This window comes from Macaca nemestrina, chromosome 9 (genome assembly GCF_043159975.1).
Source record: "Macaca nemestrina isolate mMacNem1 chromosome 9, mMacNem.hap1, whole genome shotgun sequence".
In the NCBI taxonomy this organism is placed as follows: Eukaryota; Metazoa; Chordata; class Mammalia; order Primates; family Cercopithecidae; genus Macaca; species Macaca nemestrina.
In genome coordinates this window covers 117,489,194-117,512,141 of record NC_092133.1, presented here as the reverse complement: position 1 = coordinate 117,512,141, position 22,948 = coordinate 117,489,194, and the positions used below count along the sequence as shown (strand labels likewise).

Genomic DNA, 22,948 nt, shown 5'->3' with positions numbered 1-22,948 from the left:
TTAAAAAATGAAAGCTGAAATCATGGAGGACTGCTGACAGAAACGAAGATTTGACTAAATATTATCTCATTGACTAATTGTAAATGTGGTTCCAGGAGAGAACAACAAGATGGTTTCATTGAGAACAAATTACAGTTAAGAAGTGGAGAAATATTTTTATATGGGTCTAGCTAAAAAGTTAAACTTTTAGTAATGAATGATTTTATACTTTTACCTGAAGTTGTTGGATATAAAACTGAATTAAGCAAACCAAATGAGAAGTAACTGAGGTAGCGTTTTTGGGGTCTGCTTGGTGTCATTCAATTACACCAACACCTTCTAATATCGTTCATGGTTAATATTGAAAATATCTACTACCACATATTTTTCTGTGCTTGAAATTCATTTACTCATATGGAGTTTTCCACTTTGACCAGATTCCTTCTTTAATCTTAGCAAAGATGGGAGGGAATGAACAAGGGGAGGGTGGGAGGAATGAGAGAAGGTAGGGAGAGAGGAGAGGAAGGCAGAGAAATATACTAAAGAATAGAGGGTAGAAGGGAATTCTAGACTGATGTAAACTAGAGAAAAGTTTCTCATTTAAAGTGTATTTCTGGGCCAGGTGTGGTGGCTCACACCTGTAATTCCAGCACTTTGAGAAGATGAGGTGGGTGGATCACCTCAGTGCTCTGGGAGGCTGATGTAGGAGGATCATTTTAGGCCAAGAGTTTGAGACCAGCCTGAGCAACATAGCGAGATCCCAGCTCAGCAAAACATTAGAAGAATTAGCTGGGCATGGTAGCATATACCTGTAGTCCCAGCTACTAAAGAGGCTGAGGTGGGAGGGTCGTTTGAGTCTGGGAGTTCAAGGTTACAATAAGCTATAATCGGGCCACTGCACTCCAGCCTGGGTGACAGAGCAAGACTCTGTCTCAAAATAACAATAATAATAATAAAATAAAATGTATTTATTTGCTATGTTCATTGGAAGAATATTGCATAGTGTCTGAAGATTGCTGCCATGAGCAGAAATAGATTGCAGAGCCTTTGAGGTCCCCAGAACGGGACAGTGACATGCTCATAGAGGTCTTCTCTAAGCATGTTGGCCTCACTGCCTGGTCCTGGGCACAGTTCACAAGAGAAGGCACCACTAGAGTGTGAAGATCACATTCGCCTGAAGTTACTCACATCTGTTCCTGTTTACCGTTGTCAAAGCAGTCTTGAATATGTTGCCATCTGCACACCAACCTTGTGATGAGGGCGGGAAGGCATTGTGATCGGCGTCATTTTCCAGTTCAGGTGCGGGTAAGACCACAGAGTCATCTTCTGACCTCTTTCTCCTTGTGTTTCACAGTCTGATCTGGGTGTTTAAATTGACTACTTCAGACTACCTCTCTTAGAAAAGGAAGAACCAGTTTAGAACAATGTGCTCGGAGAAATGAAGACTCCCTATGTTCCCTCAGCTCTCTACCTCCCACACACCCACTAACCCCTACTACAGCTATGCCCCGGTGTCTTCAGGGAGCTTACCCAACAGGAGCAAGAGACCTTCTTTAAGCTGAGACCGAAAAGGTCAGAGACACCGCTCAGCAAAGAGTCAGGAGGTATGCATTCTAAGCAGCAAAGAGGTTCCCAATATTCAGGAAAAGGTCAGATGTGGGGGCTCATGCCTGTAATCCAAGCTCTCTGGGAGGCCAAAGTGGGAGGATCGCTTGAGGTCTGAAGTTTGAGGCTGCAGTGAGCTATGATGGCGCCCCTGCACTCCAGCCTGGGCAACAGAGCAAGATTCTGTCTCTACATAAATAAATACTCAGGAACAGAGAAGAAAATGCCAGTACGGCTTGAATTTTGTTTGTTATGGGGAGAGACAGCTACGAGATGAGGTTGGAGAGGTGGAGTTGGCATCAGATCTTGTAAGTCTGGCAAGGAGACCAAGTTTTATTCTAAGCACAAGGGCAAGTTGAAATTTAATGTAAGCAAGGAATGACAAATCTAACTTGTTCAGTGAAGCAGGACATACAGTGGTTAATAGTCCAAGCTCCAGAATCAGACGACCTAGATTTAAATATCATTGCTACCGTTTATTAAATGGGTGAGTGTAGGCATATTATTTAAAATCCACATATCAGTTTTTTCATTTATAAAAGAAAGAGAGCAACAATAATAGCCCAGCATAAGGCTGTTTTAAAATGATTTATTTGCCAAGCATGGTGACTTACCCCTGTCATTGCAGCACTTCGGGAAGCTGAGGAGGGAAGATGGCTTGAGCCCAGGAGTTTGAGATCTGCCTGGGCAACATAGTGGGACCTTGTCTCTACAAAAGCATTGGTAAATGTTACTTGTCTATATTTTTTAAAGCTAATGCAGCCTGCTGTGTGGAAAATGGATCGAGGGTGAGAGGGTAAGGGACAAGACCAGCTGAGAAGTTATTGAAGCGGCCCAAGGAATAGTTCATGGGGCTTTGTCTAAGTAAGTGAGGATAGAGACAAAGAAAAGGGTATATATAAAGCCCTGCTAATTCATTAGATGAGGAACAGGAAATAATCAATGATGGTTCATGGGTTTCGGACTGAAGAGATGCCTTCTACTGAGATGAGAAAAACTGGGGGTAGAATTGGCTTAAGAAAAAAATCAAAAGTTTTGTTTTATCCATATTCAGTTTGAGATGCCTCTTAAATACTCAAGTGGAAAAGTCAAGAAGGCAATTAAAAAAAACTAAGTAAATGTAACTGTAGCTGGCTAGACTTCTTGTAGCAGAGAACAGGACTAAGCTCATCATGTGAAGCTGGGTGAGGGTAGAAAGTGTCAGGAAAAATTACAAAAGACTTCGAAATGGATAAAAAAGATTAGTGGGTGTCCTGTCTAGCTTTACCATCCTGGTTATCTCCATCTTTCACTATCTTTGGGAGGCTTTGCACCTCTCAAAGACAGTAAATTCTAAAAAACCAGTAATAATGCAAATGATTCTTGCTCACAAAAATGCAATTGACTTGTGTCTGGTGAAATGTAATGGATTATGGTATTGGAGATAAACCAGTTTTTTTATCTGTTTGTAAATTCATTTCAACATTTCTTTATTGCATATAAACATGTGCTTCTTTGAAACAACTGTAACATCTTTCTCGTTCCCTCATTAGTTAATGAATCAAATAAAATCTTCGACGAGCATGGATTTTATATTTGCATGAGAATTGTAGTTTATTATTTTTAAAACTTATCTGTTAACAAGGACATTTTCCAATGAAAAGAAGATGAAGGGGAAAAAAGTGCTTCAACCAAACACTACGTAGAGCTGTGGCCTGTATGTAACTTAACAACCCAAGGAGGAAGAAGGCAACAGAAACATCGTGGAGCCTGGACCTGTAACTAGTTAGCCTCTGGCTTTGAACCTGGGCCCCTTCATGGGAGGGGTTGTAAGTAGCATCTCGCTTCCCCACCTGAGTTCTGAATATATTGAACAAAAGACAAGTGAATGATTATTGGAAACCAAAATATCACCTTCTTAATCATAAAAGCTAGACTAGAGGTGGGGTGTGTAGCTTTGTGTGAGAGCCAGCTGGGCTTTCTATCACTGAACTCTAGAATTAGACCAACTCACCCAAGCCACAGCACTGCTAAACCAGAGAAATCCTTTCAACAAATGATGCTTGGACAACTGAATAAATGCATGAAAATAGATTGAATCTCAACCTCTACCTCCCACCACTCATAGAAATAATTCAGGATTGATCTTAGGCATAAATTTAAACTATAGCTAAAACTATAAAAGTTCTAGAAGAAAACAAAAGAAAATCTTTGTGATCCTGCAGACAGCAAAGATTTCATAGGTAGGACACACACAAAAAACAACCATAAAAGAAAAAATTGATAACTTGAACTTCATCAAAATTAAAAACATCATCAAAGGGGAAAAACCTTCAGTAAATTGTACACTTAAAAAAGATGCACTTCTCAGTATGTAAATTAAAACTTAAAATCTTCTATTAAGAATAGATTTATTGTAAAAATGAAAAAATCATAATTCATAAAGTTAATGTTCACAGAAGGAAAATAATAATCAATAATAGTTACTGTTACATGCAGAGCCAAACTATTATATCATAAATTTGCAACACAAATCTACCAATATCTTCTTCTACAAGCCTCTCATTGAAATAGAAATTTATTTCATTTTATTTATTTATTATTTATTTTTTTATTTTTTTCAGATGGAGCCTCGCTCTGTTATCCAGCCTGGAGTGCAGTGGCGTGATCTTGGCTCACTGCAACCTCCACTTTCTGGGTTCAAGCGATTCTCCTGCCTTAGCCTGCCCAGTAGCTGGGATTACAAGTGTGTGCCACTAAGCCCAGCTAATTTTTGTATTTTTAGTAGAGATGGGGTTTTGCCATGTTGGCCAGGTGGGTCTCGAACTCCTGACCTCAGGTGATCCACCCACCTCAGCCTCCCAAAGTACTGGGATTACAGGTGTGAGCCACCATGTCTGGCTGAAATAGAGATTTCTTTTAAAATGCAGGAATTTTCTCAAACTAGTTTTCTTTCATTTCTAAGAAAGATAAGTAAAATAGTTTAAGGTAATGAAAATCATAATTTAAACACTTTAATTGAATAAGACCTGCTGATAACATTAAGTGCCTTAGGGAAATAGTTTGTATTGACTTGTATCCAACTCGACAGTGTTTGTGGCCAACATTTGAAAATGACTCGGTCCCCATTAAAAGCTATCAAATACTAATTTGAGGTTCTAAATTAGTGAACAGACCTAATATTCAGGAGGCTGAGGCAGGAGGATTGTTTGAGTCCAGACATTCAAGAATAGCTCGGGCAGCTTAGTGAGACCCCCATCTCATTAGATAAATAAATAAACAAATAAATGAAATATGAAACAGGGTCAGTATTGCAGCATTGCAATACATTCTCATGCACATTTCTTTCTTACGTTAATCAAACTATGACAATCTTGACATACACACATACAGAAAAGTATTTAAATTGGAACTGGTAGGAACTCTCCTATTATTGATGGAGTTTCACTAGACAGTCTGAGGAGTTTGTATGCTTTGGCTTCTGTTACCAGAAGTCGTAGAGATCTAGCAAAGAAGACAATACAGGTACTTTAAGTTGGTTGGATGAAAAAGCCCTCTAATAAAACTTGTGTTCTAAACTTTTTAAATAGGTAACATTAGCATTTCTTAAATCTTCTCCTTTTTTGTTGTATTCAATTCCGATACAAAAACCTCTTTGCTGTAGTAAAGCATGTATGATTACTTCAACACCCTCCTACAGTAGGTATAAGGCAGCAAGTCTCCACAACATCCCACTGCCTTTTGTAGCCTACGGTATTGGACTGAACTTCCAGAAAATTCATAGTATTTGATTTCACATTTCTTCCAATACAGTTTTGACTTTTCACTCCTTTTCTCTCTCTTTGATTTATATTTCAGATGAAGGCTTTCAACAACAAAATGTTAAGTTATAAAAAGTCTAGGCCAGTGCAGTGGCTCATAGCTATAATCCCAACACTTCGGGAGGCTGAGGGGGGCGGATCGCTTGAGGCCAGAAGTTTGGTACCAGCCTGGGCAATATAACAAGATCCCATTTCTACAAAAAAATAAAAAATTAACCAGGCAAGGTGGTACACACCTGTGATCCCAGGTACTTGCAAGGCTGAGGCAGGAGAAGTGCTTGAGCCCAGGAGGTAGGGGATTTAAGTGAGTTACGTTTGCACTACTGCACTCCAGCCTGGGCAACAGAGCAAGACCCTGTCTCAAAAATTAAATTAAATTAAATTAATTAATCTATACCATAGATTCTTCTCTATTTATGAATATGTGTGAAAAATATTAATATTAAAGAGTTTTTTCTTTTTCACCTTTTATTTTAGATTCCAGGGATATATGTGCAGAATTGCTACAAAGGTATATTATATGATGCTGAGGCTTGGGGTCCAATCGAACCTGTCACCCAGACAATGAGCATAGTACCCAATAGATAGTTTTTCAACCCTTTTCCCCCCTCCCTCCCTACTCCTGTAGTGCCCAGGATCTTTCATTCCCATCTTTATAATCATGTGTACCCAATGTTCCATCCCACTTTTATGTGAGAACATGAAGTGATATTGCAGATTTTTAAATTCTCCCTTATTGTTGATAAATAAGATTGTAACTAAAATTTAGCTTATAGATTTAAAACATTAGATTTTTTTGACAGCATGAATTGGATAACAGGTCAAGGTACAAAAATATATTACACAGTTTTATTGAGGTCCAATTGACATTTAGTAAACTGCACATATGAAAAGTGTCCGGTTTGGTCAGTTTTGACATATGTACACCTGAGCAGGTGGGACCACAGGTACACATCACCACACCTGACTTGATCAATGTTTTTTATTGTAGCCATTCAAGTGGATATGCAGTAGTGTCTGATATGGTTTTAGCTGATGTTGAAGTCTTGATATCAAGATCCCTGGAAACCATCACAAAAAAACGAGATAATGAACATGTTCATTACTTCTAAGCCCTCTTGTGGCCCTTTGTCATCCTTTTTTTTTCCCTCATCTCTCCCCTTCCCAGTGCTTTCTGTTACTATAGATTAGTTTAAATTTTCAAAAATTTTATATAAATGTGATCACATATTTATGTCACGCATGTGTAATTTATATAAAATCGCACATGATCCTCTTACGAACTGGCGTTTTTCATGCAGCCTAATTATTTTGAGATTCATCCACGTTGTATCAGAAGTTTACTTCTTATTATTGCAGAGTAGCATTTCACCATATGAATATCACACACTTTGTTCATCCATTTGCCTATTGATGAACACTTGGGTTGATTCCAATTTAGGGCTCTTACAAATAATGCTGCCATGAACATTCACGTACAAGTCTTTGTGTCAATGTGTGTTTTTCTTTCTCTTGGATAGATACCTAGAATTGGAATGGCTAGGTCATATACTGGGTGTATGTTCAACTTTTTAATAAACTGCTAAACTGTATTCTGAAGTTGCACCATTTCCATTCCCACCAGCCTGGATGAGAGTTCCAGTTCCTCCATATCCTTTTACAACACTTTGTGTGATCAATATTTTTTTAATTAGACAAGGTCTTGCTGTGTTTGCTATGTTGCCTAGGCTGGTCTCAAACTCCTGGGCTCAAGGAATTCTCCTACCTCAGCCTCCTGAGCAGGTAGGACCACAGGTACACAACACCACACCTGACTTGATCAATGATTTTTATTGTAGCCATTTAAGTGGATATGTAGCAGTGTCTAATATGGTTTTAGTTGATGTTGAAGTATTGATATCAACAATTATTTTAAGATATTGGGCTGGGTGATATGACTTGCACCTCTAATCCCAGCACTTTGGGAGACTGAAGTAGCGGGATCGCTTGAGGCCAGGAGTTTGAGACCAGCCTTGGCAATATAGGGAAAATTCCATCTCTACAAAAAATAAAATAATAAAATAAAGTAAAATAAGCCAGACCTGGTGGTCAGGAGGCTGAGGCAGGAATATTGCTTGAGCTCAGGAGTTCAAGGCTGCAGTGAGCTATGACGGTGCCACTGCACTCTACCCTAGGTAACAGAACAAGACTCTATCTCTAAAAAAGAAAAAATTATAAATAAAAAATTTTAAGATATTGGCTAGGACATCAGTATTTTTAATAGTTACCCCGGTGGTCCTAATGTGCACCCAGAGTTGAGAACCACACTGGATGAAACCAATGGTCCCTTTAATAGAGGAGGTATTTTAAGTAAAGATGTTATAGCCTGCCTTTTCACACGTTTTACAGCCCTAAACCACCTTTTACCAAATCTGGTCTTTCATACAAAAGCTAACTGATGGTAGCTGCCATTTGCCACCACTGTGTGAAAGGAAATGAGGGTGGGAGAAGAAGCTTTTCAGGCCTTGCAGGGTTAATTCTAAGTAAGCAGGAATCAAATAGCAAAAATCCAGTCATCTCAAAATATCCAAAGAACTCTTACAAACTCATCAATAATACAATAAAGCCAAGTAAAAATGGGCGAAAGATCTACAGATAGCAATTAAGCACAAGAAGAGATGCTCAATATCATTTGTCATTAGGGAAATGCAAATTAAAGCAACAATGAGATACCACTGCATACCCATTAGAATGGCTTAAATCTGAAAAAAGCCACAACAGCAATTGCTGGTAACAGCACAGAGCAACAGGAGCTCTCATTTATTGTTGCTGGGGATGCAAAATGGTACAGCCACTTGGGAAGACAGTTTGGCAGCTTCTTACAAAACTAACCATAGTCTCCTTATATGATCCATGTAGAAAGTAAAAGTTCCTCTTCAAAGTTTCCCTTCTTGTTAAAGAATAAATCATAAGAGTTAAAAATAATAGTTTCTTTTAAAAACTAACTTCCTTCAGGCCTCCTTGCTTTGTGCTAATAACTCTTTGTTAAGCCTATCCTATGTAGCTGTTAAACATGCTCGCAGGCATGTAGTACGTTCTATGTCCTTGTACCTTAACCAAGATATTTGTGCTGGACACGCTCACAGGTATGTTCTAGCTTGCAGCCTATGCCCCTTCCTTTTTTGACATAAGCAACTTCCTCTTTTCCTTTGTCTTTCCATTACTTTCACCTATTTAGAAAAGTTTTAAACTGTTAACCAATCGGGTTTTAGTTTAGATTGTGAGGTCTGGCTCCAGCCAATGGAGACAGGACACAGTAGCAGAGACAAACTGCATAAGGGATAAAAATCACTTCCTTCCTTTGTTCAGGTGTGCTGTAGCCACTGTTAATCTGCGATGAGCACCCTTTCTGCAGAAAGTAAAATTGGCCTTGCTGAGAGAATTAAATTTATGTTAAAGTGCTATATATTTGCAGCACCAGGGAACAAGCATTCTGTTTCTAAATAAACATTTTACATATAACAATCCAGCAATCACACTCCTAGGAATTTACCCAGCTGATCTGAAAACTTATGTCCACACAAAATCCTGTGTGTGATTTCTTATAGCAGTTTTATTCATAATGACCAAAAGCTGTGAGTAACCAAGATGTATTTCTGTTAGGGAAGCAGGAGCCTAGGATGACACCTTTTCTTTTCTTTTTCAGAGAGTCGCCCAGGCTGGAGTGCAACGGTGCACGATGTTGGCTTACTGCAACCTCCACCTCCTGGATTCAAGCGATTCTGCTGCCTCAGCCTCCTAAGTAGCTGGGATTATAGGCGTGCACCACCACATCAGGCTAATTTTTGTATTTTTAGTAGAGATGGGGTTTCACCATGTTGTTCAGGCTGGTCTCGAACTCCTGACCTCATGATCCACCCGCCTCAGCCTCCCAAAGTGCTGGGATTACAGGCATGAGCCACAGCTCCTGGCCGACACCATTTTTAAATCACCTCCATCTTAAAACTAGGAGGATGATACCATTTTAAAATCTCCTTCATCTTAAAACTAGCATTGCTTACCAGTCACTTACAAAGCTAAGGAGGTACCTTGGTAATGCCTGCAAGAACAAACTCCTACAGCAAGAGAAAGTCCAGATGTTCCAATAGCCATAACGAGATATGCTTTCAAGATAACTATAGTTATGCTTTGATGTACTTACACACTAAACTGTCAAGATAGTTTTCTTTCAATCAATCAAATAATAAATTCTGTCATGCTGTCAACCCACCCACACATAGGCACAGCTTAGTTTAGTCTCGTCATAGACAAGACCTCTACATAAGAAAAATCTCAAACAAAGATGGTGCATTCTTCTGTTTGCTTTCTGAGACACCCTACTCTGTATCTAGGTAGCTTTCAATAAACCAACTCTTCTCACTGCATTCTGCAACTTGCCTTGAATTCCTTTTTGTGCAAGATCCAAGAACCCTCTCTTGGAGTCTAGCTCGAGACCCCTTTTCTGGCTTTCTATAGATGAATGGATAAACTAGCTGCAATATATTTATATAACCAAATATTATTCAGTAGTAAAAAGGAATGAGCTATCAAGCCGCACAAAGACGTGATAAATCCTCAATGCACATTGCTAAGTGAATTAAGCCAGTCTGAAATGGTGACATGCTGTATGATTCCAACTCCACGGCATTCCGGAAAAGGCAAAACTAAAGATGTTGTAAACAAAAGGGTAAAATATGCTGTTAAAAGGTAAATATTAGCCAGGCCCAGTGACTCACGCCACTCTGAGATCCCAGCACTTTGGAATCCCAGCACTTCGGCAGGCCAAGGCAGGCAGATGACTTGAGGTCAGGAGTTCAAGACCAGCCTGGCCAACATGGCAAAACCTCATCTCTACTAAAAATACAAAAATTAGCCAGGTGTGGTGGTGTGCCTGTAATCCCAGCTACACGAGAGGTTGAGGCATGAGAATCGCTTGAACTTGAGAGACAGAGGTTGCTGTGAACCGAGATCATGCTACTGAACTCCAGCCTGGGTGACAGAGCAAGACTGTCTCAAAAAATAAATAAATAAATAAATAATAAAAGAATTAATAATAAAGATAAGTATTCACTTGTCTTCTGGATAAATGTGGGCTTGCTTGTTTTTACATGACTTATCACCCCACCTATCTGACTTTTCAAAATCATATTTTTCTGAATGTTTGCCACCATTTCAATGTTTGCCACTATTTCAAAAAAGTCATAGCTGCTCTTGAACGAAAAATGTTAATAAAGTAATATCTGCCCTAAAAACTGATTATCCAACCTCTGCTGACTTGCATTTATTATTAAAAGACAAATCTGCATTTATCATCAAAGACAAATTGTTTTTGCTAATTGATTATTAGCAAATGTGTTAGTTAATACCCAGTGGGTAATGTGTCTCGTGACCTGACTTTCAGGGCGAGAGCTTATCAGAACAGGAAAAAGACACCTAATCCAGTGAGATGCTCATGGGAATTTGGAAGTGGAACACAGGGACTCCCTTCAGTCTCAGTTGGTGTTTGAGATGAGACATGAGGTCAAGCTGGGCTGGGCAGCTGAATGATGAACCCAGGGCTCATCATCCCCCTTGCAAGGGTGCTAGCTACTGACTATTCATAGCAGAGATTCTCCCCAGAAATCACCCTTGACCAAAGGGATTCACTTTGTCTAAAGATATGTCCCTCTAGCCAGGGACAGCCAGCATCCAATGGCTGGTCAACGGGAGCAGTTAAAAGGTATGGCCTAGAACTCCCTGAAGAATTGGCTGGGGACTCCGTTGCTGCTGCACCATAGTTTAATTTCTCCCAGGATGCAATCCTTCTTCCTGCCCTACGTTACAGATATTTTTCCTGAAAGCTCTCCTAGGGAACTTTCTGCACCATCTCCATCTCCACAAGTCTGGAGTCCAGGAAACCTGATCCAGGGCAATGGCTGTGGTAGACCAGAGAAAGCTGATCTGCAGAAAAAGGATAAAAAGGTTGGGCAGAGAATATTAGAGAATATTAGATATCAATCATGTAAGCACACAAAGAAAGAGAGATGGAGAGACTCCCTGGGGGTCCTGGAGTTCTTGGTCTTGTCCCTCAAGACCTGGCTATCCTTCCTGCTGTTCCATGAGCTATCAGAGCTTCTCTCCAATAACTTCCCTTTTGGCTTGAGCCCATTTGAACGGATTTTGATCCTTGCAAATCAAACAATCCCCATGTGTTTTGTACTTTTAATCAATTATACTAGGTAGTCATGATAACTGGTTTACAGACACATGCTCTAGGGAGAGACAGTGTATGCATATACAGTTGACCCTTGAACAACATGCCTTCGAACTGCATGGGTCCATTTACACGTGCATTTTCTTTTCTTTTCTTTTCTTTTCTTTTCTTTTCTTTTCTTTTCTTTTCTTTTCTTTTCTTTTCTTTTCTTTTCTTTTCGAGACGAGTCTCGCTGTGTCACCCAGGCTGGAGTTCCGTGGTGCGATCTCAGCTCACTGCAAGCTCCGCCTCCCAGGTTTACGCCGTTCTCCTGCCTCAGCCTCCCGAGTAGCTGGGACTACAAGCGCCCGCCACCCTACCCGGCTACTTTTTGTGTTTTTAGTAGAGACGGGGTTTCACCATGTTGGCCAGAATGGTCTCGATCTCTTGACCTCGTGATCCACCTGCCACAGCTTCCCAAAGTGCTGGGATTACAGGTGTGAGCCACTGCACCCAGCCTTATACATGAATTTTCTTCTGCCTCTGCCACCCCTGAAACAACAAGACCTCTTCCTCCTCCTCAGCCTGCTCAACGTGAGGATGATGAGGATGAAGACCTTTATGATGGTCCACTTCCACTTGATGAACCTAATAAAGGTTGGATAATCAGCTTCTAGGGCAGATATTATTTTATTAACATTTTTTTCAAGAGCAGATATCATTTTATTGAAATGGTGGCAAACATTCAGAAAATATAATTTCCAAAAGTTAGAATATTTGTGCATATAGAGATGGGTGGAGTGGCTAAGTCATGTAAATATATTTTCTCTTCCTTATGATTTTCTTAACATTTTCCTTTCCCTAGCTTACTTTATTGTAAGAATACAGTATGTCATACATATAACATACAAAATATGTGTTAATTAACTCTTTATGTTATCGGTAAGGCTTCTGATCAACAGTAGGCTGTTAGCAGTGGAGATTTGGGGGAGTTAAAAGTTACGTGTGGAATTTTCAACTGCACAGAGGTCGGTTCACCTAACCCCTGCCTTGTTCAAGCACCAAATGTTTATCTCAGAGTTTCACGAATTTAATGCTTATTTAGTGCCCTGACTAACACTGGGCCCCCTCCCATGGGCACAGCCTCTGTGCAGTGTCTGTGCAAAGAAACCAGCAGCCAATTTAATTTTAGACCAAGTCCATACTTCTTAAAACCCCCTTCCTCCCTTTCTTCTCACCTCCACCCTTCTCATATCCTGCAGTTTCCCTCGAACCCTTTTCTCCTCACCTTGCTCTTAGCTCCCCATCAAAGATTCTCTCCTAAGCCTTCTTGAACTCTCTCATGTCTTCTCCACTCCTCTCATCCTGCTGCTGGTCTTCATCCTTTCTTTTCTCGTTCTCCTCCCGCTGACTACCTCTGGAGTGTGTGAGAGAAAGAAGAGTTGGCTTCAAACAAAGGTCAGGGACAAGTAGCAGGTAAGGAGGCAGGTAGAGGGAGGATCTTGTTAACAGGCAAGAGAAAATATATTCACTATATGTAAAACATGTAATTAGTAAAAATATACTAATTATATATCCCTGATGTGGTTAAAATCGAAATCATGAGCAGAGTTATTTTTTATTGCCAGTTTATAATATTTAAAAAGTTAAAGCATTGAAACTTGACTGTGACAGAAAAAGTGAGACGCACAAATACCCAGGATGGTGTCTTGGGTGTCTACTTCTGTGAAGAAACCAACACTTAGAGCAGGGGTCCCCAAGCCCCAGGCCACAAACTGGTACCCATCCGTGGCCTCTTAGGAACCAGGCCACACAGCAGGAGGTGAGCAGTGGATAAACGAGTGAAGCTTCATCTGTATTTACAGCTGCCCCCCATCACTCACTGTATTAGTCCATTTTCATATTGCCCTTAAGAAATACCTGAGACAGGGTAATTTATAAAGAAAAAGAGGTTTAATGGACTCATGATTCCACGTGGCTGGGGAAGCCTTGCAATCATGGTAGAAGGCGAAGGAGGAGCAAAGGCACATCTTACATGGTGGCAGGCAAGAGAGCATGTGCAGGGGAACTGCCCCTTATAAAACCATCAGATCTCATGAGACTTATTCACTATCATGAGAACAGCACGGGAAAAACCCACCTGCATGATTCAGTTACCTCCTACCAGGTCCCTCCCATGACATGTGGGGATTATGGGAGCTACAATTCAAGATGAAATTTGGATGGGGACACAGCCAAACCATATCACTTGCATTACTGCATGAGCTCTGACTCCTGTCAGATCAGCGGCAGCGTTAGATTCTCATAGGAGCACAAACCCTATTGTGAACTGTGCATGTGAGGGATTTGGTTGTGAGTTCCTAATGAGAATCTAATGTCTGATGATCTGTCACTGTCTCCCAACACCCCCAGATGGGACCATCTAGTTGCAGGAAAAGCCTAGAGCTGCCACTGATACTACATTATGGTGAGTTGTATAATTATTTCATTATAAATTACAATGTAATAATAATAAAGTGCACAACAAATGTAACGCACTTGAATCATCCTGAAACCATCCCCCCCACCCCCCACCAATCTGGAAAAATTATCTTCCACGAACCCAGTCCCTGGTGCCATGAACTTAGTCCCTGGGAGACCATTGACTTAGAGGCTTATGACAGCCATTTATCATCAGCTCTCAGGGATATGAGGCTCAGCAGGATGGTTCTCCCTTGGTCTCTTATGCAGTTGTATTTAGAGAACAGCTGGCACTGGAATCATCTGAAGTCTTCCTGGGGCTGGGTGTTGAAAATGGTGTCTTCACTTCACATCTGATGCCTCCATGCCCCACCATGTGGCTTCATTGCCAACGTAGTAGTCAGGACTTCTTCATGACTGCTCAAGGCCAGAAGAGGCAGGATTTAAGTGCTATGTTCACCATCACTTCTACTCTATTCTATCAGTCAAAGTACATTCAAGGGAGAGGGAGAGAAATAGATCCTACCTCTTAATGGGAAAGGAAGATGTGGCCACGGCTATCTTTGGGAAATACAGTCTACTCCAGATGGCATACAAGTTAAATTTTTAAAAATAAGCTAGATATTTAAATCAGAAACTAATATCAACTACAATTGAGGTCAAGTCAAATAAAATAAATGGACAAAGCTTTATAAAATGCTAAACTAAAGAAAAAGTATCTGTTAAAAAAAAAAAAAAGAAGAAGAAGAAGAAGAAGAAAGAAAAAGAAAAAGGTTGCAGGATTCTGATTTCAAGTCAACCCAGGTCCCCTTACAGAAGGTGAATGTTATCTGGCCAGGAAGAGATTGACCAGAATACATGTTGGATTTGATGGTCTTGCCAACAGAATGAGGTAGTGAGACAGTCAAATTCCAACTCAATGTAGACTGAGTTTCTTTACAGTTCCATAGCACACATCTTTTAGCCACTAGCCATCTTCTTCCAAGATACCTAAGGAATTCTGCTTTTATTTTCTTGAGACAGAGTCTTGCTCTGTCACCCAGGCTGGAGTGCAGTGATGCAATCTCAGCTCACTGCAACCTCTGCCTCCTGGGCTCAAGAGATTCTCCTGCCTCAACCTCCTGAGTAGCTGCAATTACAGGCATGCACTACCACGCTAATTTTTGTATTTTTAATAGAGATAGGATTTCACCATGTTGGCAAAGCTGGTCTCAAACTCCTGACCTCAAGTGATCTGGCTGTCTCAGCCTCTCACAGTGCTGGGATCACAGATGTGAGCCACTGCGTCTGACTGAAGTCTGTTTTCATTGGTCACTCTCCAAATAGAAAGTCACCTGGGGGTTTTTCCCCCACACCCTCATCTTTATGATGGGCTCTTCATCTGTGTTCATGGCCCCATGGGTCATTCTCTTCCCCACCTCCCAAACTCTTTCTTGCCACTCCTGTATCTTGAAGCTATTTCTGGAGTGTTCTGCTAACCTCAGGCTTTAACTCTGCCCTGAGGACACCATTTCCACTGCAGCTTTCTCAAAACAAAGTGGTTTATTCTCTTAAATTCCAGCCACCTTAAGTTTGGAAGGTGGGTTTGTTGTTCTCCATGTTCCTCACTGCTACTTGCAAATCATAATTGACTAATCTTTTTATTAAAAACAAAACTAAAAGCAAACGAAAAAAGCTTTCCCTTTTGAGGCTCATGCCACTTAGCTAAACAATCCATTTCTGCTTTCTTATTTCAAAACCCTGACACGTGACTCCCTGTCACCCTTTAAGATGACCTTAAATCCTGTCATCATTCTGTTTGCCTGAGACAGTCATGAATTATAACTGTTTCTGTCTTTTTTTTTTTTTTTTCTTGACAGGGTCTTGCTCTGTCACCTAGGGTGACTGCAGTGGCATGAACACAGCTCACTGCAGACTCAGACTTCCAGGCTGAAGCCATCCTCCCACCTCAACCTCCTGAGTAGCTGGGACTACAGGCACACACACCACACCCAGCTAATTTCTTATTTTGTGTAGAGATAGTCTTGTTGTGTTGTCCAGGCTGGTCTCAAACTCCTGGACTCAAGCGATCCTCCTGCCTTGAACTCCCAAAGTGCTGGAATTACAGGTGTGAGCCACTGCACGTGGCCTACAACTGTTTCTTAGCTTCCTATCCAGTTGGAGATTTGGTACTCTCAAAAGTGTCCCAGTCTTGAGATAATAAATGATGTGGCCACCCCAATACTGACTGACTTAAACAGTTAGCTGGGATTATGCGCATAGCCCCTTAGCCTCTCATTTCCTTGGTCATCTCAGCCACGCAGGCCCACGGTCACCCCTGGACTACGTCAGCACCCGTTATCTCACTACCTCCAGAAGCAAGTTCACCCTGCCTACCTTCTGACCACAATTTCCCATCCTTCCATCTGGTTTGTTTGGCCACTCCCGTGGCGGCCACACTTTCTCCAAACCTAGCCCTGCAGGAGAGAGGCACAACCGAGCAGATGGCTTCCACCTTAATTCATGATCGCCAGTTTCAAACGGACGCGCAGTCTGCCTGGAAATCCCATAACATGTTTCTGATCATCTCTCTCTCCCATTCTCTGCAATGACCTTATCAAACTTTCTCCATCTCCCCAAATTCATGCCTGGCCTACCTCATAGTTCACTCTCAGCAGATGACCCTGCTTCTCACAGGGAAAACAGAGGCTTTAGATTAGAATTTCCTTATCTTACAGCCATATGAAAGAAAATCCTTATCTACTCCAAACCCACCCTTCTGCCTTTCCAGTAAAATGAAGGAGGTCTCCTTTCTCTTATCTAGGGGCCCATTCATTTACCTACATTTGGACTCAACCCACTTCCTCCATCTTGAAAACTTTTCACCATCAATTATTTCTACTCTCTTGTTAATGTCAACTCCTCACTCTCATCTCAATTCTTCCTGTTTGAAAATCATTTTAAAAAATACATAAACGGCTGGGTACAGTGGGGCTCATGCTTATAATCCCAGCATTTTGGGATGCTGAGGTGAGAGGATCGCTTGAGCCCAGGACTTAGAAGCTGCAGTGAGCTGTGATCGCACCACTGCACTCCAGCCTGGTCAACAGAGCAAGACCCTGTCTCTAAAAATAAAATAAAATAAAATAAAATAAAATAAAATAAAATAAAATAAAATAAAATAAAAATAAAGTAAGTAAATAAATAAAATCTTTCTCAATTTCATATCCCCCAACCACTGCCTCCCTGTCCCCTTTCCCCTCTTCATAGGTGGTATGGTTTGGCTGTGTCCCCACCCAAATCTCACCTTGAATTGTAATAATCTACACGTGTCAAGGGCAGGTCCAGGTGGAGATAACTGAATAATGGCAACCATTTCTTCCATACTGTTCTCATGATAGTGAATAAGTGTCATGAGATCTGATGGTTCTATAAATGGGAGTTACTCTGCACATGCTCTCTTGCTTGCTGCCATGTAAGACGTAACTTTGCTCCTCATTTCCCTTCCACCATGATTGTGAGGGCTCCCTTGCCATGATGAACTATGAGTCAATTAAACTTCCTTTCTTTATAAATTACCCAGTCTCAGGTATGTCTTTATTAGCAGTGTGAGAACAGATCAATACAATAGGCAAACTATTGACAAGTGTTGCTTTGCTCACCATCTTCATTTTTTCACACCCTATTCACTCCTCAACCCACTTTGGCCTCCAGCCCCATCACGCTATTACAATTGGTTTCTGAGGTCACTAACATTGCTAAAGCCAATTACCATGTTGCCGTCTTGTCCAACTTGTCCTTGCAACATCTCTGGATATGGCTGACCACATCCTCCCACATTGTGGCTTCCACAGCACTTTGCCCTGGTTTTCCATCCACCCCTTTAACGCTCTTCCCTCTGTGTTCTTTGTGGGCTCTGTGTCCTTTGCTTTGGACAGTGGAGTTCCTTAAGGCTTAGCCTGAGGCCTCTGTTCCGTCCCACACCATCGTCTCTCTATGCAAACTCATAAATCACCACCTATATGATGATTACTTAAAATGTATATCTCTAACTCTGAACCACACTTCTCTGGGCAAAGGATTCTTATATACAATTCTCTACTTGAAGTCTCCCCTTGGATGTCCTAAAGATTTGTCAAATTCAACTTGCAAGCAATAAAACTCACTATCTTCCCCTGCCCAAATGCTCCTCTTCCAGAGTTCCCCATCTTGATGATGGGACTGTCAGCCACCATCACATAAACCTGATTCTTAGGAGTCATCCTTGCCTCCCCCACTCTTCTCCCTCTGCCTATATCCAGTCCTCTTAATCTCTGGCCAACTACCTTCTAAATATCTCTCAGGTTCACCCATTTCTTCCCATTTCCACTGCTGCCAACCTAGTCAAAACCATTATACAGTTGATCCTTGAACAACATGGGTTTGAACTGCATGGGTCCATTTATACTTGGATTTCCTTCTGCTTCTGCCACCCCTGAAACAGCAAGATCAGCCTCTCCTCTTCCTCCTCCTAAAGTTGAGTAACGTGAAGAAGATGAGGATGAAGACCTTTATGATGATCCACTTTCACTAAATAAATGGTAAATATGAGGTCAGTCACAGTGGTTCATGCCTGTAATCCCAGCACTTTGGGAGACGGAGGCAGGAAGATCGCTTGAGGCTGGGAATTTGAGACAAGCCTGGGAAACATAGCAAGACCTCATCTTACAAAAAATTATTTAAAATTAAATTAAATTAAATTAACTGGACATGATGGTGCATGCCTATAGTCCCAGCTGCTCAGGAGGCTGAGGCAGGAGGATCCCTTGAGCCCTGGAGTTTGAGGTTACAAGGAGCTACGATCTCACCGCTGCGCTCTAGTCCAGGAAAAGAGTGAGACTGACTCTGAAAATAAATAAAAAATAAATAAATAGAAAATCTATTTTCTCTTATGATTTTGTTAATAACAGTTTCTCTAGCTTACTTTATTGTAAAAATACAGTACTTAATACATATGATATGTGTTAGTCGACTGTATGTTATCAGTAAGGCTTCTGGTCAACAGTAGGCAATTGGTAATTAAGTTTTGGGGGAGTCAAAAGTTTTACATGGATTTTCAACTGTGCAGCACTTTGGTACCCCTAAAACCTAGCATTGTTCTGTTACAGTAGGTAGCTAGTCAGGCATGAGCAGGGTAGGAGAGGGCTCCCCTCACCCCCTACCAGGAATGTCAGGCGACTATGAGGTGATGGTCAGGGGATTGTTAACTGTCTCTCTAAAATAATAATTGATCGCAGACGGCACCAGGGAAAGGCAGTCTCCCGATAGATAGAAACACCTGAAACTGGTGATCAGCATCTTCTGGATAAGATCTCAGGAGATGGGCGAGTGGGCTCAAGCATGTGCACTAAGAGGTAAAATGGTGGAGTTTAACTGGCAAATGACCTTCCAGGAACATTTGACTGGTAAGGGAAGAACATGTCAAGTGAGCATGCATACAACTCCAGTAAACACACTGCGCATGCTCATCTCCCAAGTGCTGGCAGGCCACTGCTTACGTGGACAGCCCACCCCATGGGAATAATCGGGAGGAGGAACACAAGACCCTGAAGCATGTCAGTGTGTAACGCCCCAAGTCAAAAGTCAAACAGCGCGCTTCTCTCAAGTCACCCGCTTGGCCCTCTTCCAAGGGTACTTTACTTTCTTTTGTTACTGCTCTAAAGTTTTCTAATAAACTTTCACTCCTGCTCTAAAGCTTGCCTCAATCTCTTCAGTTGCCTTATGCCCCTCAGTTGAATTCTTGCTTTTGAGGAGGCAAGAAATCAGGTCGCTACAGACCCATAGGGTTTCACCAAAGCTAACATACTCTGGTGCCATGTCTCAGATATATTCTGCTGCTAGTAGCTCAAAGGCCAATTGTATTTTCTTTCCCAACTTAGCTCAGAAGTCTTCCTGCACCCATTCTTTTCTTCAGCTGATCAGTTCCCCAAATTATAGCCAGAGTGATTTTCCTGAAGCATAAATCCCATCATTTGCCAGCTTAAAATATTATTTAATATATTCTCATTGTTCTTAGGATGAGAAAATAATTCTTGACGTACTCCACATGACCCAACATGGTTTGCCCCTACTGACCTTACCTCTAACCAGACCTTCCATAACTCCATTCATACCGGTTTCCATTCAGTTTCCAATCCCTCTGCCACTCCCTTACTCCCACCCCATTTCCCAGCCCACTCATCAGCAAAAGCTATTGGTTCTACTGTGCTAGGTGTTTTTTCTGTTTGTTTTTTTTTTTTTTAAATAGTCTTGCTCTGTTGCCCAGGCTGGAGTACAGTGGCATCATCATAGCTCACTGCAGATTTGAACTCCTGGGCTCAAGCAATCCTCCTGCCTCAGTCTCCCAAGCAACTGGAACCACAGGCATAAGCCACCATGCCCAGCTAATTTTTTCACCCATTTTTGTAGAGACAGGGTCTTGCTACGTTGCCCAGGCTAGTCTTGAACTCATGGCCTCAAGTAATCCTCCCATCTTGGCCTCCCAAAGCACTGATATTACAGGCACGAGCAACTGTGCCAAGCCTTGGTTTTATTTTGAAAACTATATCTTGATTCCAAACTCTTCTCACCATCTCTACTGTTAGAATATTAATAAAGCTACTATCATCTTTTATCTGGACTATGACCACAGCCTCTGAGCAATCTCTCTTCTCTTGCTTCAATCGATTTTCCGAACAATCACCAACTGGCAGGATGGCTTATTGCTTAAGTCAAATCCTGCACTCAGTTGCTAAATACATTCCAGTAGCCCCCCATTGCAATTAGAATAAAACCTGAAGTTCTCAACGCTGGCTACAAGGTTCTGCTTGTTCTGGTACCTGCTTACCTGTCTGTCCCCATCCACTATCGCTGCCCTACTCTTTAAGAACATTCCAGGCACACTGGCCTGCCTTCTTTTGAACTTCCTGTGTTCCTATCTCAACCCCTCTTCTTGCTCTTCCTTCTCTTAGAATCCTTTCCCAAGTTTCTGAATGGCTGCCCCTTCTCATTACTTTGTAAAGAGGTGATCTGATCCTTGACCACTTTCCCTGCCCCACGAAAGTCATTCTCATTGTTTGATTTTACATTCTATGTGGCACTTACAACTCTGCTCAGAACCTTCCACTGGCTTTCCATCTCACTCACATCAAATTCTCTTCCACAGCTCCCAAATAACACAAAATCTGGGCACCATTTCCTCTTTGATCCCATCTCCTATCTGTCCCTCCCATCTCACTCTGCTCAGCCGTACTAACTTTCTTGGTGTTTTTCCAATATCTTAAGTGCTCTTCTAACTCAGGGTCTTTGAATGTGCTGTTCCTTCGGCCTGGAATATTCCCATCTAAGAACCCAATGTGGATTAATCTCTCATGCCATTTAGATCTAGCTCAAGTGTCACTTATCAGACAGAAACACCAGTTTCAGGTGTTTCTATCTATTGGGAGACTGCCTTTCCCTGGTGCTATATTAATTAGGATAAATAAATAATATATTTTCTCTCCTTATGATTTTATTAATAATAGTTTCTTTTCTCTAACTTATTTTATTATGAAAATACAGTATTTAATACATATAATATGTGTTAATCGACTATGTTATCTGTAAGGCTAATAATTGGCTATGTCCAATTATTATTTTAGCGATAACAACCGCTTGATCATCACCTGATGGTCACCTGACATTCCTGGTAGGGGATGAGGGGAGCCCTCTCCTGCCCTGCTCATGCCTGACTAGCTACCTACTGTAACAGAACAATGCCAGGTTTCAGGAGTACCAAACTACCGCTCAGTTGAAAATTCATGTATAATTTTGACTCCCCCAAAACTTAACCACGAATAGCCTACTGTTGACCAGAAGCCTTACTGATAGCATAAACAGTCACTTAACACATATTATATGTATTTAAATAAATACTGTATTTTTACAATAAAGAAAGCTAGAGAAAAGAAACTTATCAAGAAAATCATAAATTTTATATTCTATTTATTTATCGTTTATTTACCCTAATATAGCCACTCCATCACCATGCCCATCACTCTCTGTCCCTCAGCTTTTAACTTTCCTCAAAAACACTTACATTCCTTGACATGTTAAATATTAATTTGTTTATTGTCTGCTGTCTACCAAATAGAACGCACCATGCATGAGAGCAGAAATTGTTCCCTCTATTTTCATTGTTCTTAGAAGTGTAGGTGCTTAGGAAATAGTTTCTCATTAAATAAATGACAGAACTATTTGAAATTGCCTAATTAACACATGCGTCTAATTTCTTTCTTTGTATCTCCACCACCTTCCCCGACATATAAGCCTTTGAAAACACAGCTGTAAAGGAGAAGAGGAGGGTTATTCAACCGCATTTACAAATCATAACTGATTTTAACTTCCGTATTTTCAGATCTCTCCAGCAACTTTCTCTCAGGAAACTCCACTCCCAACTGACAGGTGCTATTTCCAGCCAGTCCTTTGCTATTGCAAATAGTGAGTCCATGAGTGCCCTGTGCCGTGTGCGTTACTTATTTTCATCAGCAGATCTTCGTTTTTACACTCTTGGAAGTGGGATGACGGGGTCAAAAGGCGAATCCATACATAAGTTAAATAGATACTGCTCAATTCTCTTCCACGAGGTTCAGACCATTTTGGATTTCTACGAGCAATGCATGATAGTGCCATTCCTCTACACCCCGGCCCGCCAACTGAGCGTGTTTAAACGTGGGGAGGACGGAAGAGGGTGAGGTTACCAACCTGATGGCTGAGAAAGGGCCTCTGCCCAGTGTGCCCTTCCTCCACTCCCACCCGAGAGACAGCTGAACTCCGGGCCGGGACGCGCGTGTTGCCAGTCTAGCCCTGCACCACGTCCCCTGAGGGCGGGCTGCAGGCGGCCGGGAAGCCTTGCACAAGCGGCCCAAAAGAGGAAGCC

At 41.4% G+C, this 22,948-nt stretch overlaps 1 long non-coding RNA gene across 1 annotated transcript; it reads right to left on the bottom strand.

Moving 5' to 3' along the window:
- Window positions 1-11,785: 11,785 nt before the first annotated feature.
- On the bottom strand, window positions 11,786-22,903 carry LOC105480005 (uncharacterized). The gene is made up of 3 exons (XR_986224.3): window positions 22,774-22,903; window positions 12,863-12,991; window positions 11,786-12,222 (listed from the first exon to the last, which is right to left on the bottom strand). It is a non-coding gene; the product is annotated as an uncharacterized lncRNA (long non-coding RNA).
- Between the last annotated feature and the right edge of the window lie 45 nt (window positions 22,904-22,948).